The sequence below is a fragment of the Pterocles gutturalis genome, unplaced genomic scaffold, assembly GCF_000699245.1.
Source record: "Pterocles gutturalis isolate BGI_N339 unplaced genomic scaffold, ASM69924v1 scaffold33054, whole genome shotgun sequence".
NCBI classification, from domain to species: Eukaryota; Metazoa; Chordata; class Aves; order Pterocliformes; family Pteroclidae; genus Pterocles; species Pterocles gutturalis.
Genome location: NW_010137004.1, coordinates 34938 through 52310, shown reverse-complemented (window position 1 = coordinate 52310; position 17373 = coordinate 34938).

Genomic DNA, 17373 nt, shown 5'->3' with positions numbered 1-17373 from the left:
GAATGTTTATTGACATCCCTGTAATTTGGTCACTTTGAATTATCACACTCTGTAAAATATATGCAGGTTCTTTTTCAAGCCGAAGACGTAAACAATCATTTAGAATACTAAATACAGTCTTTCCTTTATAACATCAATCACTCCCACAGCTGATCCTCCAAATGCCCATTCACATTTGCACACGTATTTTCCTTGCATGACTTTTCTTGCCAGAGCTCTTGAAAGGTTTATTGTCTGTGCCTTTCATAGTTTGTTAGCTCAGCTTTACTGAATTAAAATCTAATAACATAGATGACAGAAATAATTTTACACAGTATCAAGGAAAACAATTCCAAAACTTTTTAGCAGTGTTATCATAGTATTTTGACAAGAATATAAAGAGGCATACTACCAACATTCTCTCTGAAGTTAGGAAAAGACATTCATTAGAGCAGGCGATATATTAACAGTTTTAATTAGTGTTCTTTGACGAAGTCTAAGAGCTAGCAATAAGAAAATGGTAAACTGAAGTAAAGAGACCATATCAAATAAAAGAACGAGTGTAATATTTATTAGGAAACTATACAATAAAAGAGCAACCTTCAAAAATCAGTCACCCAAAGTCAACATCAAGACCATTTTTACAATTTACATATACAGATTTACAGTTTGTTTACATTATAAATACAGTCATGCTAAAACTTAATAGTGCACCTTTTCAGTGTTCAAATTTTTGACGTATACAATATTGTAAACTTCACAAATGGGGTCAAATAGGGTCACGTCAATCAAGGGGGATATGAATTGTCACAAGAGTCATCTAGTAAGAAATGTAACTTTTTATAAGAGGATAAATTATCAGGTGAAATAATGATCCAAATCATGATACATATTTTGACTGTAAGTTTCCTGTAAAATTTGCTTTAACTGACAAGATTAATGCATTCAACTTGTAATAGGTAAATACATTTGGAGTACATATAAAAATAAAAATTCTTGAGAAATTCCCTAGATCATTTTGCTTCCAAAACAGATTTCTCAAGCAGCTCCATTTCCATTTTCAAGCAGCTCCATTTCCATTCCCTTTGCAGTCAGCTGGAGGACTCTATGGAATTATTGTAGAGGATGAAACTGCCTCAGAAGCGCAAACAATCTGCCCCATATTATTTTTGTACTAGAAGTGATTAGTTTTGTCAAAGATTATGCTAATTAAACACTACAGATAACTCTGTTCAGAGGTGCCAGTCAGAACAAAAATTTCAGAGACACTTTATTTCTCTCTCTGTGTCTCATTATGCCTAGGAAAGGAGGACAAAACCCTGTGAAAAAAAATGACAATTTTTGACTGAATTTTCTGCAAGGTACCAGAAAGTAATTGCTTCAGGCTTTTGAGCACCCTCACATGGAAGGAGGAAAAGGAGAAAAAGGAGAAGAAGGTATCAGGAGTGTCGGAACTTGAGATGTCTCTGGACATCTGACAGAAATCTTTCAGACTCCCTTTTCTTCCCTTTGCAAATCACTTGTTTTAGAGCTATGGAAATTGCAATTGGCAGTGTCCAGATCCTCTCACTCTTTACTATAAGGATTGCTGGAAGTCCAAAGGCATTCTCAGCCACTTCACTCTTGAACCCCTGGCATTGATTACAAACTTTTTGTTGGTCTTCATCACAAGATTTCAAGATTGTCAGTTTGTATCAACTGAGGATGGAGGCAGAAAGAAATCATATGTTCAAATGTATACATGTATTTTTGAGTTGTCATAGTTATTCCTTTCATAATCAGTGGAGAGATAGAGGTAGTTTTGGGCCATAGTTCATTAGATCAACTTCAAACAACTGCATGAGCAGGATAAGATTTCTGCTACAAAAGGGCTATCTGTAAAGGAAATTTTGAGCAACTACCTCAGACACAGAGACAGTCCTGCAGAGGTCTAAGTCAGACATCACGTAACTAATCAAGACTATGAAGCCAAAAGCCTTGAAGCAATTGCTCAGTCTGTGCTCTCAGACATTCAGAATTTCAGACATTTACTTGACTTGAAACGGAACTTTTTCCTTAGAAAGTACGTGGTTCAAGACATAAGGGAGGATTTAAATTTTTTGTATTTGCTCTTCAACTTAGGAAAATTCTTTAAACTTATTCAGGAAAAAAACACCACCAACAACAAGAAAATAGGAACTTTGTAGTCCCTTACAATTTGTTCTATTTAAAGATATCCACTAGTTTCTCTCAATTTTGTAGCATACTTAGGTCCTTTTTATAGAAAGTTTGAAAATGGTCATTCCTTATGGAAAAATTGATGATCTTATATTGTTACCATTAGTTTTTATTAGTCATTGAAACAAAAAGAGATATCATTCCTTTTTATTTCTGAATGTCAAGGATTCACATACTAGAGTTCTGGAACTTAAATTCTCTCCTTTCCCTTGGGAACTAAGAAATACTAAGACATTTATGTGCATTGTTTCTCATGATTTACCATTTTATTATATGAACATAAATACCTGCTTTCTAGATCAAATATTCTGAATGTGACCAGCAACACTTAGCTTTACTTTCAAGATACACTGAATGCTCCCCATGGGCAGTAAGCCATACATATAGCCATACTCATGAGCGAAGTATGAGTATACTGTCATCTTCAGCATCTTCCAAGACCTCAGGAAAGAATGCCACTTGTTTACAGTAGACTTTTGCTGAGAGTCTATTCATTTCAAGAAGTAAAGACCTGATCCAAACCCGACTGAAGTCAATGGAAAAAGGCTCCCATTGACTACAATGGGCTCTGGATCATGTCCTAAGTCCAATCTCTTCATTGATGAAGGCTTAATAATAAGATGTCTTTCAAGTAGCCTGGAGTACTTAAGGTCCCAGCAATTTCAGCTGAACAATTTAACTTTACGTTGCCATCCACTGGAATGTGAAAGGTGAAGCTGAGGTCTTTTTCAGTGACAAGAATACCTTAACTGGGAACATTTTAAGTTCCTAGTTATATACAATCCCACCATTTCAATCAAAATCCTGAGACATCCTAATGAGAAAACAGCAAGAAAAATTGAAGACAAAGAAATATTTGTTGTTCAGTGCACTGCATGCTTCAGAAACACAGTGTAGGCTCCAATTTGATCAATGAACAGATGCACGTTGATGTTTCTGGAGAGATCAGCATAGAGCCTGACTACACAGGAAAAAAAAAAAGATTATAGCACAGCCAATTGTATAAGGTTGTTGGTTGTACTTGTTTTTAAACTGACAGACAAGGTGGGATACAAGATTTCTCAAAGTGTTTTCTCATTTTGTACTGCAAAGCACAACCAGTTCATGAATAATGAAAAGTGGCAGAAAGATATCAACATTAGAAATAGTAATACCATGCTTAAGTTCTTTGAACTTGCAGATGTGAATTGTGGATGTTGTATCAGTACAAACTTTGATAGACAGTAAATGGATACAATTGCTGTAGAATTATTAAATCAGATATAAAAATACATCTGTATCACCGTCATTTTTATATAAAATAAAAATCTGAAACAAATATCATTTGTGCTTTTACTGTTTAAAAAAGTATATTTCTGATAAACTGCTAGACAGATCAGCCTTTCCAAAAGACCTCTAGCATTATCCATTGCTCACATTCACTAAATTGCCATTAGCAGTATTTATTATTTTACCATGGTTATTCATACTGACAAAAATAGCTCAAAAGTTGAAGCTTTTTCTTTTTGTAATTGATTAATAATTGTTCCATAAAAAATCTCACCCAAGCTGCCATGAACTTTACCATAGAATCACAGAATCACAGAATCATAGAATGTCCTGGGTTGAAAAGGACCTTAAAGATCATCTAGTTTCAACCCCCCTGCTGTGGGCAGGGTTGCCAACCACTAAAGCAGCCTGCCCAGGGTCCCATCCAGCCTGGTCTTGAATGCCTCCAAGGATGGGGCATCCACAGATTCTCTGGGCAACCTGTTCCAGTGCCTCACCACCATCTGAGTGAAAAATTTCCACCTAAAATTTCTTTATAATAAAGATCTTCCTAAAGTCATATTCTAGTACTTAAAAAAAAAAAAATCAATGTAAGTTTACAGTAATTTCAATAAGGTTTACTATTAACAAATCAGCACATTCAGTCATGTCACCATACTCCCACTATGCCAGTGAAATAGATCAATATAAGCTAAGTTTTGAGCTGAAGAAGAACTGGTTTTGCCTTCATTTTATACTTCAGGTATTTTACCGGATCCATTTCTGCAATATTATTTGACCACTCAGATTTAGCATTAAGCAACTCAAAAACCTGATGATAACATTTATACTAATTAATTTTAGAGACAAAGGAAGTGGGTCTTAAATCTCTACATCTAATGGCAAAATATGCCAGTTTTCCAGAGGAATAGATTTATTTTTCATATGGAAAAGGACAAACTTGGTCATCCAAGGACTCTCCCAAAATACAGAAAAATTTCAGGTTTGGATCCATGGCATGAATCACCTCAGACTCATGTAGTTCTCTCCAAAACACCTGAATATTGTAAAAAAATGGTGTGTTTGGATGTCTTTCTTTTCCTTTTTGAATTAAAAAAAAAATAATGATTATTTTGCTGTAAAACAAACATCATTTTACAAATCTTGCCAGTTTCTGGCAAAGCAAAATTCACTTTGGTCTACAGCATAACTTTAATCACATCTAAAACTCACATAATCTTGTGTGACATCAAGGAACACCTGATTTGAAATAGACGTCTATGGCATTTATTGCTTTTTCTTTTTCATCTAACAAGTTTTGGCTAGATACACTACTTCAGCTTAGAGTTGAGTGTTTAGTAACACAAAAGCTAACGCAAATGCAAGCCTGTTGAACAATTGAGGTACAAGGCTTGTTTTCAGTTTGATGCAATAACTTTTTCCATCCCTTCATTCTTGTTTAAACTGTTTTCTTGTCAGTATTGTTACATTCAAACCGTTATCTCTTAAATTTGCTGGAGAAAATGAAAGCCTCCCATCACCTGGATCAGGTAAAAAAAGAAGAAAATTAATGCTTTTTATGTTCTGTTGGCTGAAACCAATACAGATAAAGTTTCACATCTATTTGTTTAAATAAAAGGCATTAATTTGCTTTGATGTGGTTTTCAATTTATCCAAGGACCTCCAATATTCTGTTTACAGATGAAAGGTATGGCTATAGTCAGCAAGATCAATAGACATCAAAGCTCTTTGTGGAAGATTTAGCAACTGCTTGCTCAAGGCATATATAGCTTGGCTACTAAAATTAGCCTGGGTCATCAGATTATAAATAACATCCTGATCTATGACTCCCATTTCATTTAACTAAACAGATGTTAAATTCCTGCCCCTAGAGTTTCACAATGACACCAGTCAAAATTCAAACCCTGGAAATTGTCCAGGATGTACAGTGCATAGAAAACACCTCTCATTGATTTTCAGACAGAAATAAAAAGTATTAGTCAAGACAAAACACTTTCTTAGAGAGGATTTCACAGCACAATGCTGCACTGAGAAAAATTTGTTGTTGCCCTTACTGCATCCACAGCAAGAAACTTAAAGCATGTGGGAGGACGCTCAAACACTCATCACAGTGAAAAGTCAATGCCATAATGACATCCAATATATTGTTTAAGCTACTTTTAAAGTCAACAATTAGATAAAGGCATTTGTGTACTAAGTAGACTTTTTTCAGCAGTTCTAAGTCTTTCAATGTACATCTGAGACAGAAATTTGCAATCAGTCTGTAATATTCCCTAAAGACCTAGAGAAATTGATAAACAAGGCCATAATGAATTTGCAAAACAGTTTTGTCATTAGAAAACCTTGTTAGCAGCCAACAGTTTAATTCTTACAAGAAGTGGGAATTGTTAACATGTATCTAACACCCTAGGCTGTGTAATTCAGGTTTTTAGAATGAAAAAAGTTGGTAGACTTAATTACATTGCACAGCATTAGAAATAACTTCTTACTGACTTGGCAAGTCAGTAGATTGGACAGAATCTTACTTTCTCCTCTTCTACCTGCCTACAGTTATTAAATCCAAGTAAAAATTTATTTAATTTTTCATTAATTTCAGATGCTCTACAAAGATCTTCCACTCTCATCTTGCATGTACCGGTACACGGTGTGTACCCTCACAGAAGACAGATAGTATCTTTTCGGCCTTGCACATACGGCATAAGTCAGTAACTGCTATGCAAAAGCTTTGCTTAAACCAAAGTTACGGTTTTCAAATATGTGCCTGAAAGAGGGGCAATATACATTCAGTCAAGAATTACACAGGCAGTGCTACTGGTACATACACTGCAACCCGATGAGTACATGGTCACTAGAACAAATCTGAACGAAAATCAAGCCAAACCATTCCCTTTCTCTTTACGTTCTTCTCTCCACCACTCAAGTGAATATCTTCCTTTTTCGTGGAAGAACATACCAGCATTTGAGTATTTTTTAGAGATGTTGCTTTGCCCACATCTCTTCCTTCGTGCTCCTATCTGAATCTGTTGTCCCTAGTATCACATTCTTTTCACCTGTATTGTCAGTCATAGCAACCAATGCCACGAATGGGACCAAAAGGCATTGCTTTTAGTTGTCACTGATATAATAAACACTGACCTGACAGGTTTAAAAAGAAGAATGAATGGATAAGAATGTAATGAGGCTCCAGAAATGAAACCGACCATCAGTAATATTAATCTTGTTTTCATAATGGATGTTCTGTGAAACAGAAAGGAGGTTTATTTTCTCTGGAGAGCCTTGATGAGAACCAGGATTCTTATTTACTAAATGCATTTTTTTTTTTTAATTAAAAGGTGAGAGAGAGTGCATGCTTGCTCTCATATCCTTTATTTATCATCTAATTTCCCAATTCATCCTCAGACAAGCACATTTGGTAAATTAGGCCTCCACTGGAAAAAAATGTTAAAATTTTTTCTCTCTTTAAAAACCTTCAACACTGAAGCATATACTGAAAAGTTTTAAAATAAATCATCCCTCCTTTACCTACACACAAAGGAACTCTTAATTAAAATTTAATGAATTACAAAAGAAAAAGCAATAACACAGTATCAAGGTATAGGCAGACAAGAAGGAAGAATTCACCCTGAGATATTTAATATTTTAATTGGTTATCTGGAAGAAATAAGAAATTGGATGTTATGAGTCTGATTCTAACCTTATTAAAGTCAGTGGCAAAAAGCCTGGTGAGTTCAATGAGGCCAAGATAAAGCTCTAATTGAATTAGGAACTGACTTCAGATAAAATACGTTACGTTCTTTCCCACTCTAGCAGAAAGAAACAAGTTTTATTGAAATCTGTCACGGAGGCAGGTAATTGAGTATGTTTTGACCTGGATCAGAAGAACTAAGTACTCATGAGGAAAATAACTTTGGCCATGAATTCATTGGCATAACAATGCTGGACACTGAGCTTTCCGATAAAAACTGACTGCCCTACTGAAGTGTCTAAAACTTGGCCTGCACTAAACCCTGAGGTGATTAAACGCCTTGCTGATAAGGTCGCTCTATTTAAACACAATAAATATTGAACCTTTCTCTGAAAAAAAATAAGCAGAATTATTTGAGGGAAAAAGGCACATCCCCTCACGCTTACAGTCCCCTCTGCCAGCCCGCACTTTGCTGTTAGTTCATAAGGTGTAAGTTCATGTAAGAAGGAGCTGCCCAAAGAAACCTTCACTCCCTTTTACTGCATGCAAGATGATTTATCAGTTGCTACTGGTGAAAGAGCAGCAATAATAGGCCAGGAAAAGACCTCAGTTTCCCTTTGTCAGCAACACCACCTCAGGATCTCATTCCTCCAGCTGCTGCTGGTTGCTGCCACCTCTTTGACCTTGGTCATCTGTGAGAGTGACTGAGGTAGGGGGGGAGAGGGAGACTCAGCTACCGAAGGCGTACGTTGGGGAGTAACCTTTCTTCTGTAGGGATTTTCTTCCAGCACTCCCAAGCAGGAGCTTACAAATTCTACTGGAATAGCAGAACTGAAACATGGAAAGATAGATGCAATATCAGAGCCTCCCTTCAACTGGAAGGTTTCAGGTAGTGTTATCTAAAGCTGTGAATTCAAGTAACTTAACAGAAACAAGGAATTATTCTAAAGCTAATTGCCTGGAAGTGCAACACTGTAGCTGTTCTTGTGTAGTTCTCTGCTAAATTACTCTTGTGAGAGTTATCCCTTTTCTGTTTAAAGACAACCATTCATTAGAGCAAGAGGGAAAGTGAAGGGAGAGAAGTAAGGAAGAGTCCAACTCCTTGGCCCAGCGGTTAGAGGCCATTTTTTTCATGCAGAAGACTAAGCTTGTAACCTCCCAGATCAATTTCAGAAGGAGACACCAATTCTATTTAATGAAAACTAATGCAGATGAGCAATAACCTAGTAATAAATTAAAAGAATATCAGATAGCTTGAATCTGTCTCTCATATTCTTTTTGATGTCAGCAAAAGAAGTACTTTTACAGAAGAGGGACTTTATTTACAGTGTTTTTGTTAAGGAGTCCAACAAACCTCTAGAAGTTTTTCAGACAAGGCAGCTTCCTTCCTCACTCTCCCCAAAGTGGCACTGGCTTGAGGAAGTGTCAGGTACCCATCATTCCCTTTGGCTCCTGCTGTATTTATTCCAGTAAAGGTCTAAACCATCCAAGATCTTCTTGAAGCAAGGTTCAGTTTTGAGACATTACATACCTTTGACTAAGAGCTTTTAACATTGATTAAGAGTGATTGAAAGACATAAAAACCAATACCAAAACACAAATAAAGTAAGTATGGAGTGTCTTTAGTCATGATTTGGTAGAACAGATGTTTTCTAAGTATCATGACATTTTATCTACATCTTTTTTCCCCCCAGAATAAAACACTATGAGCATCTTCAGAAAGCAAACTGATAAATCTGTTTAATTTATGTTCATCATCAAAGCAATTGAAATACATTTTGTAATGCCAAGCATGAAATGTTCTGGAAATGGATGAGAACTTTCCTTTGTATTTCTCTGTCCAATTTCTTTGTGCAATATCAGTCCAAATACTTGCAGCATTAGCTTGGGCACATTCTCAGTTTTCAGCAATCTGATGACTGCTTATTGCTGTCTGGGGACATATAAGCTCTTGTGTTCATAATAAAGTATCCATGTACCTGGGAGGAATGCATACTAAGTGATGGAAAGCATGCCATATTATAAAATTGATTGCATATGTCAGCATATGCACCACAGTTTTACAAATTAGTCTGTGTTTAACTCCACTATATGCATGACTGGGGGGAGGGGAGGAATTAATTACTTTTGCTCAAACTTGAGCTTCCTGCAAATTTTTAATAGAGAATGTGTTTCCTTTGAAAACAGCAAAGGCAAAATGCTGTAATATTCTCATATCATGTTTATTGGTTTTAAGAATTTTATTAAACTTCAATAATAAACTTGAGGGAGGCTTGCATAAGCATCAGCATTACATGCTATGATCAAAAGCCTGTATCAGCACAGAATTCTCCCCAAAAAAATACATCACCCAAGCAGTAGATGAAGAGATAAGCATTACTATTCTCATGAAAGAAAAAAGTCTGGGTTATGCTTTTATTCTCCTTTTCTCCTTCATAATGCTTATTATCATTTTAGACATCAGCATATGAAAAAGGAGAAATTCAAGCTCCTTGGAAATTACTCTGCATTGTCTTTTCACTAAAAGGTCCTTTTCCAGGGTTCTGTGGATTGGGTCCTTGAATGTGATCTTATATTACGTCATTGCATTTTTCCCCTTCAAACAATGCGCTATGATTACAGTACTGGCTAGATGCCATAGTTATGCAATGTTTTTCTAGGCTCAACAGGAGTTCCATAGCATAGTTCCTGTTTCTAAATGATCTACAAAATAAGTAGAGCAGGGGAAGGTGTTGTAACTGTCTAGTGAACAGCTTTTGAAAGTATTTAGGAATATAGAGGGTTCATAATTCTTAGAGCTAGATAAAGCAAACATAACTAAAGTGTTAGCAGATAATGCTTGATCCATGTCGAAAAGCAAACACCATAAACTCAGTAGAGGATTTGCAATTTATACAAAAGGAACAGAAGTGGTTCCACTTCATGGTATGCTGTACATTAATTCTATACACAATTGTACAATGATTTATTTACTTACCACTGTTGGGGTTTGGGATGTAGTTTTTTTCTTTGCAGCCTTATTTGCTTTCCACATTCTCTTCTATGTGCTTTGAAAGTTAGAAGAATAAAGACTGTTTCCACATGGTGAAAATACAGTTATGGCATAAACCTAGCTAGTTGGAACTTTAGGTTTTTTTCCCTGTAACAGTAGGAGGATCCATGTAGCTACAGTACTCAGGTTGTTCCTCACATTGAGAAAATATATTATCAATCTTCAAATGCAAAGATTTTCTTTCTTCTGACCCAGGCAGTACTCATCACCGGCAAAAGTCATCTCCAAACTGTGTAACAGTTCCTGAGAGGCTTGGAGAGCTCTAAAATATTAAAAACTGTTGGGGCGGGGAGTACAAAAATTTAGATTTTCAGAGCTTCGTGCTCAAGCTAAATGTCATTTGAGCCGTGGCGTTCAACAAGAAATACTTCAGATAGTTGGTTATCTATGAACATGTCTCAAGAACATTAAAGAAAATCCAAACAAAGTGATAGAATATATTTTAAATTAAATTAGCTACCCCATTATTTCTACTTTGAGTACTAAAATATAGAGAGAGATACAGATGATATAGATATATAGTTAAGGCTTAACTAGACCAAGTTCTCCATCACCCACCAACTTTTTTTATTACCGTCATAGCTGGAGGTGGGACTTGAAGTGCTAACAAAAATGACAACAGGTCTGTCACGAAGAGCATCACCTCTGAATAATCAGGACATTCGGTGTCATCAGCAACAGAGGGTGGTGATCCCACCCTCACAGACTGGAAGGCAAGATCCTGATTCAGGAACTAGACAAGAGCCTCAGTAAGAAAATAAGTTTCCTGGTAACTTCATTGGATATTATCCCCTTGGTGTGTAGGAGCTTGAAACCATAAGCTGTATAGTAAGGAAACCAAAGGGAAATGTTAAGTTCTACAGTATTTCAGAGTAGCATTTACTAGGTTCAGAATCGTACACCATGCTTCTAAACACTTTCACTACCATTATCTACGTCTGGTTTCTCGAACCATTAAGAAAGTTCCTAAATATTTCCTTTCTTTTCTCCATATACTCCAAACAGATGTGTGCTTAAAACTTTATGCTACGTAAAGTTTATTTTCCTGTTGAGATTTACATAAAAGTTTATGCCTGTTGAGATTTCTGTCTTTTGATCAAAGCCAGTTGAATAATAAAATCTTAGAGAACTAAAATAATGCAGAACTTCCAGAGTACTTTCCTATTTTGATTTTTATGCATCTTGGATCTAATCATTTTCCAGCAGCACATTAAGAGATTCAGCTAAACTCATAAAAGCTGTATATTATATATTAACACAGTAAATATTTTTCCATTTGAGTCCCCACTAAGATAAGCTACTGAATTGTGAAAGAGATGTTCATCCAAGACATATACAGTGTACAACATTTGCGTTACAAAAGGGGGAGGAGTAAAACTAAGAATTCTAGCTGAATTTAAGGAGAAGAATGAGAGCTGAAAACCTTAGCATATATAATAACAATGTCACATTATCTTTGCTCCCTTCCACTGTAAACTGAAAGATTTCCATGTTAATATCACTCTCTTTCAATCACCAATGTGATGGTGATATTAACAAATGGAGATGCTGTATTAACATTATTTCTAATAATTTAAGATTTAAGTTATTATTAGCTAACTAATGTTCAATATTTGCCTAGATTGGAGTAGACTTTCCACTAGTGTACCACAAGTTAACAAGACCCTTTGTGTTAGTTAAGTTACTCTCAAATTACAGCACAAGTCTCTGGGCCTGGATCTGTGCCATGAAACTTAGACAACAGTTGAAGAAATTCCTCCTGCAGGCAAAGCTGTTTCATTACTAAAGAGGTGCCAGATACACTCAGAATATCAAACAAAACCACCTCTTGGCTTTTTTTCTACACCAAACAGCCAGTAGAATTGAGGACTGAAAAAATTGGAAAGGGATTAAAAATTTCTTCCATTTGGCAAGAGAAACTCAAAATACAGGGACTTGGCTCTGAAAAAAAGACAATAATTTTTTCTGGCCAGTAAAATCATTTGTATTCAAAATGTCAGTCCCAAAATAAAGGATATCAGATCCTTCTTACAGATTTTTAAATGTTAGATTTATCATTTAAACTGGTATACAAATATAAAATCATTTGTATTCCTCAGTTAAACTTATTTTTTTAATATTAAATTTGTTAGAAAAATGGAAGTGAGGATTGCATTTGTGTAGTAACCAAGTGTTCAGCTGCTAGTCTTGTAACTGTTAAAAATATTCTTGCTGCATTGATCATTGGGAAAATATGCTTACTTTAGGTTTCTCATGTTCTCTTTCATTATCTTACTTCCTTTTTTAACTTACGTAGGTCAGTTAAGTAGAGAGCATAAAGTTTGCTTTGAATCATTGATTTGTCAAATAAAGTGAAAGAGCAACTCACCTATATGTTCACTGATGTTGAAAACTCCTCTAACACTAAGAAGGAAATAAGGAATGAAACTGTCTTCCCCAAAGTAAATTGCATTCTGTGCTTCACTAAAGATGGTGAAAGCCATTTGCTTTCAACAAACTGATTTTTCCTAATTAAGATTTTCGCTGAACTCAGAAAAAGGTAGGATCTAGAGGAATTATGTAAATGGAGCATGAATCAGACCCTGCAGTTTTATTAGCAAAACCTCAGACGGAGGGTATCTCCATTTAGGGATGCAGATCCCAGATCACTTAACCAGATACATGTATCTAGGATCTGTAAAAAAACCCAAATTTTTTATTTTTTTATTTTTTTTTTTTTTTTACAATAGCTGCAACAAGCTCTATGGATGCCTTTCACATCCAAGTAAATTAAATGACAAGCAATCATTTTTCAATGAAGTCACCATTTAAGAAGTATTTGATTGTGTTTACTATATCTCTCACTGGAGCTGAGGAGGACAGACTGGAGTGGCAAACTTAAAAGTTTTAAGTAACTAGATATTGCAGAGCTGTCCACTGCATGTGGCAACATGAGACTGCCTTTAGAGGCTCATTAAGTCCCTGTCTGCTTACTGTTATGCAAGCAGATGTTGAGTCCTTCCAGAACCCTGACCAGAATCAGTACTCACAGCTGAGGTATCCTGCTCCCTGGGATGAAGAAGATTTGTACTTCAGTCTTCCCTTATCTGAGAATGAAGAGATGCAATGCTGCTGCATGGTGTTGGTTAGGTCTGTTACTTTCATAATCAAATCTGAGCAATCTTGTTCTTTCCATTTTTTTATCATGGGCTGCTTAGATTGTCTCTCTACTCCTATTTATGGTTTGTTACTTGAAAGGGATGGCAGCTTCCATTTTCCTATAGAGACCTTGTTGGGAGATTGCAGATCTCCTTTTCCTGGGAAAGAAAATGGAGGAGAACAGCAACTCCTGCTTCTCCTGATAGCTGATTGTTACCTTCTTAATGATAGCTCTGACATACTACTGGCAGGTGTTTGCCAGGCTACGCATCTCAAATGTGTTTTAATAGGCATAAGAAAGAGACGAAGAAAGGGTTTTACGTTGTGTGAAGGGAAATACTAATACAAACACAGAAAACATAGAAGCTCTTCAAACAAAACTTGGTTTGACAATAGTGCAGGTATCAATGGGAGAAGAAAAGGAATGGAGGTGAGTTTCTCTCTGTGTCACATTGAGGCATGACTATGCCAACTCAGAGGTAGACAGCCCAGACAACACTGATGCACAGTCATTAAAATACAAATCCAGTATCCCTAATAAGCCCATGCTGCAGTCCATCCCAATGCATCTTCATAGCTTTCGTTGAGCTGCATAAATTAAAGGTGATTAAGTTATGCTGTGATCACGTTTTCATTTTGCAGTTTATAGGCAAGGTAAGGTTAAGATGGCTCTGAAGTAATAGATGGGAAAGAGCCAGGGGGATGCACGGTTAACACAAGGTTGGTGAGCTGATAGAATTTCAGCATTTCCAGAGAATTTGGGGGAGAAAAAGGAACAGAATTAAACTCACTGTGGACAGAAATGAAAAGCAACAGTGATAAAGATGTAAAATGATCATCAAAGAGTAAAGGGCGATGATGATAATGTAGTGATGAAGAAGAGCAGTAGAACCAAGAGTCGAGAACTTCACATCAAATGTTGAGTCAGAAGTGAGGAGATAAGAGACTTCCAGATCAGTTAGAGGCTTCTGTGTTAAAAAAGTTTTGAATGGTGCCATTTTCATGCTTTGTATCACTTAGCTCTTCAGCTGTGCTCCCTCAGCTGGAACATCTTTGTGGTAGCAGGGAAATTGCACATAATGTAGAAGAGATCACAAAAGGCCAACTTCTTGTTTGCAGGACAGTGTTCTATATAGCACAGGTATTACAGCTATTTTGGGGGTTTGAACCTTGACAGTACATTTTTATTTGGTGGTTAAGGAATTTATATGTTTTAAATGTGTCTTCTAATTGGCATACCTTTCCCTGTTTCTTTTCTCTGTCTGCCTTTTTTTTTTTTTTTTTTTTTTTGATTCTAGCAATTTCTTTTGAGCAGGAAACCTTTGTACTTTCTCTTATTCCCTCCTGTTGGTGCATCATTGCTAGGGTCAAGAGAATGTCTCCAGCATAAAAGTGGAGAAAAACAGATAGATAAGGTACTAGTACTAACATTTCTTACAACTTTTTTTTTTTTTTCTTCAAGCTGTTTTTATAATTGGGAAGACAGAAAAGGTTTACACTGGGATTTTTAAAACATTGACTTCTTGAGATTTTTAAATGATGCTGCAGAGAAGACTTCACAAACTGAAAAGGCCGTATTTCCTGGAGCAGAGAAAAAATGGTTGGGAGTGGTTGTTCACACTGTTATCCAGAAAGAAAAGTATATACATAACACCGTATCCACGGGAGAAAGAAAAAAAAAAAAGCATAACTATGAACAACATGGCAATGCACTGTGATAACAAAAGCTCATCTTTAAAATTATATAAGAAATGAGCATATTGTCAACATGTCTATACATCACACACATTGCACCAGTCAAACCAAAATGGTCTAGTAACTACCAGTCTTAGTTTCAGCTTAAGGCAAATGAGATAAAATGCATGAAGCTAACACTAACAACTCAGCTAATCCAAAGTAATTTAATAAGTTGTCACATAGGATAAATGTAGCTGTGTTAATTTAACAAAACAAACTTTCTTTCCATACAATGGAAAAGGTGTAAGAGAATAGGTTAAACTTCACTTATGTGGTCAAATACCAGTTTTGGGTATTATCTTTATAGCTAATCAAATTTGCATGACCTTGAAGTTCCTTGAACTAGCTTGCTTGAACTGCTTTCTGGTTTTAAAAAAGTGGTTTCAGAATAATAAAAAATACTCATAGGAAAGCCAAACTTTTTACTTTCAGTAACAACCCCTTTTATTTTAATATTTTGAGTTTTATAGGTTACATTAAGATACCCTACTATTGTGTGATACCAAGCAAAAGTTTTTAGTGTTTGCAGTGTAGTGACCTAAGGTAATATTTACACTTATATATAGAATATAATTACTTAAAACAAAATATTTCAATTATAATATTTTGATTGGGTTTGAATTTATTGTTGTTTATTTTTTTAATAGGTGATTTTATAATTTGACCCTGTTCTCCAAGTATATACATATTTTGTCACTTACAATGGTGTTTTTGCTTAAAGGTATGCCTAGCTATTAGAAAACAAGCTTGTAAAGGAGTTTCCAGGATCAAGCAAGCATTATGATTCTCACTTTGCTTGACCTGCTTTATTTACATAGTTTTTTATGTTTCTCATTAATTTTCCCTGACACAATTAGGGTGTTTTGTTTTTTGTTTTTTTTGGTTTTTTGTTTGTTGGTTGGTTTTTTTTTTTTTTTTCCAGAAAGAAAGGATGTGCATGTAACATAATTATTGATACCCAAGTCTTCTCCAGTTATGCTAAGACAACACTTACTTCACTGGAAAAATTATAGCATGGATTTCACTGTGTGCATGTCTAGGAGGGACTAGACCAACTCTATATTTCAGTGGGATATAGGCACTTAAAGATACAGCAAAAATCTTGCTCGAAATCCAAGGCTTCAGGTTTTCTCTAGGTGACCAATATAATTAATTCAAAGCTAAATTCCCATTTTTAGATTTCTCTTTATATATTTATTTATTTATACACTCTCTCCGTTAGCAAATATTTATAAATATACATAAGTATGTGTGCATGTATATGCATTTCCTTCAGCAAGTCTTTCCTTCTTCCTTGATTTTATAATGGATGCATGAATGCATCCATTTTAAGCATAGGTGTGGCAAATACCTTAGCATAATATAGTTAAGAAAGGATCATGAGATAGGACTGGGAAAGACTAAGGAAAAATACAGCGGTAAAGTATATGAACTTGTAAAAAGATACTGATCTGCAAATGAACTACTATTGCATGTGAAAAATCCATGTAACTGAGAGATGACCCAATGAATCACAGTGACTGCAGAGGAGGGAGGACAGTTTTTTGCAGCTAATATATTATAACAAACAAATTAACCAAGCTAAAATCAAATCATGTAAAATATATTGCAAATATAGTGTACAAAAAAGGGGGCAAAATACTTGAAACCTTTTTTCTTTTCATGTCATTTTTAAATCACATCTTGTAGAAAATGTTCTGCAGAAGTCAGATTTCCTGTATTTTTAATGATGTAAATTATATACTATATATTTAAATAGGTGATACAGCTCACCTTATTTTTTATGTCAGCCTTTCAGGTTTTCTCTTTTCTCATCAATTTATATTTTGGGAAGATCCATGGAATTCTTCTCACAGAAAAACCTAACAACCATAATTGACACAATATGTTTAAGAAATAACTGTGGTTTGTTTTGAAACAGAGTTTGGAATATAACGCTTTAAATAGATAATGAAACTATGATTTTATGTATGCTTATGGAGGGCTTTGCAACTTTACATAATTGTGGCCTTTCAACCAACAATAGTTCCTTAATAACTTAACATCTCAGGTTTGATTTTGGTGTTGATTACAAATGTTTATAGTTTGAATTATGAATATCAGTTTGCATGAAGAAGTAGTTTATATCTGTATCTCTAAAACTGGAGCCCAGCTGTAACATTTGTAAAGCTGATAAAAATCTGCTACTCTGCTACACTGAAGCAAACTTCCTAATAATTGCAGTGGAAATAAAATAGTTAAGAGTTAAAATAAATACATAGTTGAACCCAAAATTTATCACAAACCTTTTAACTGA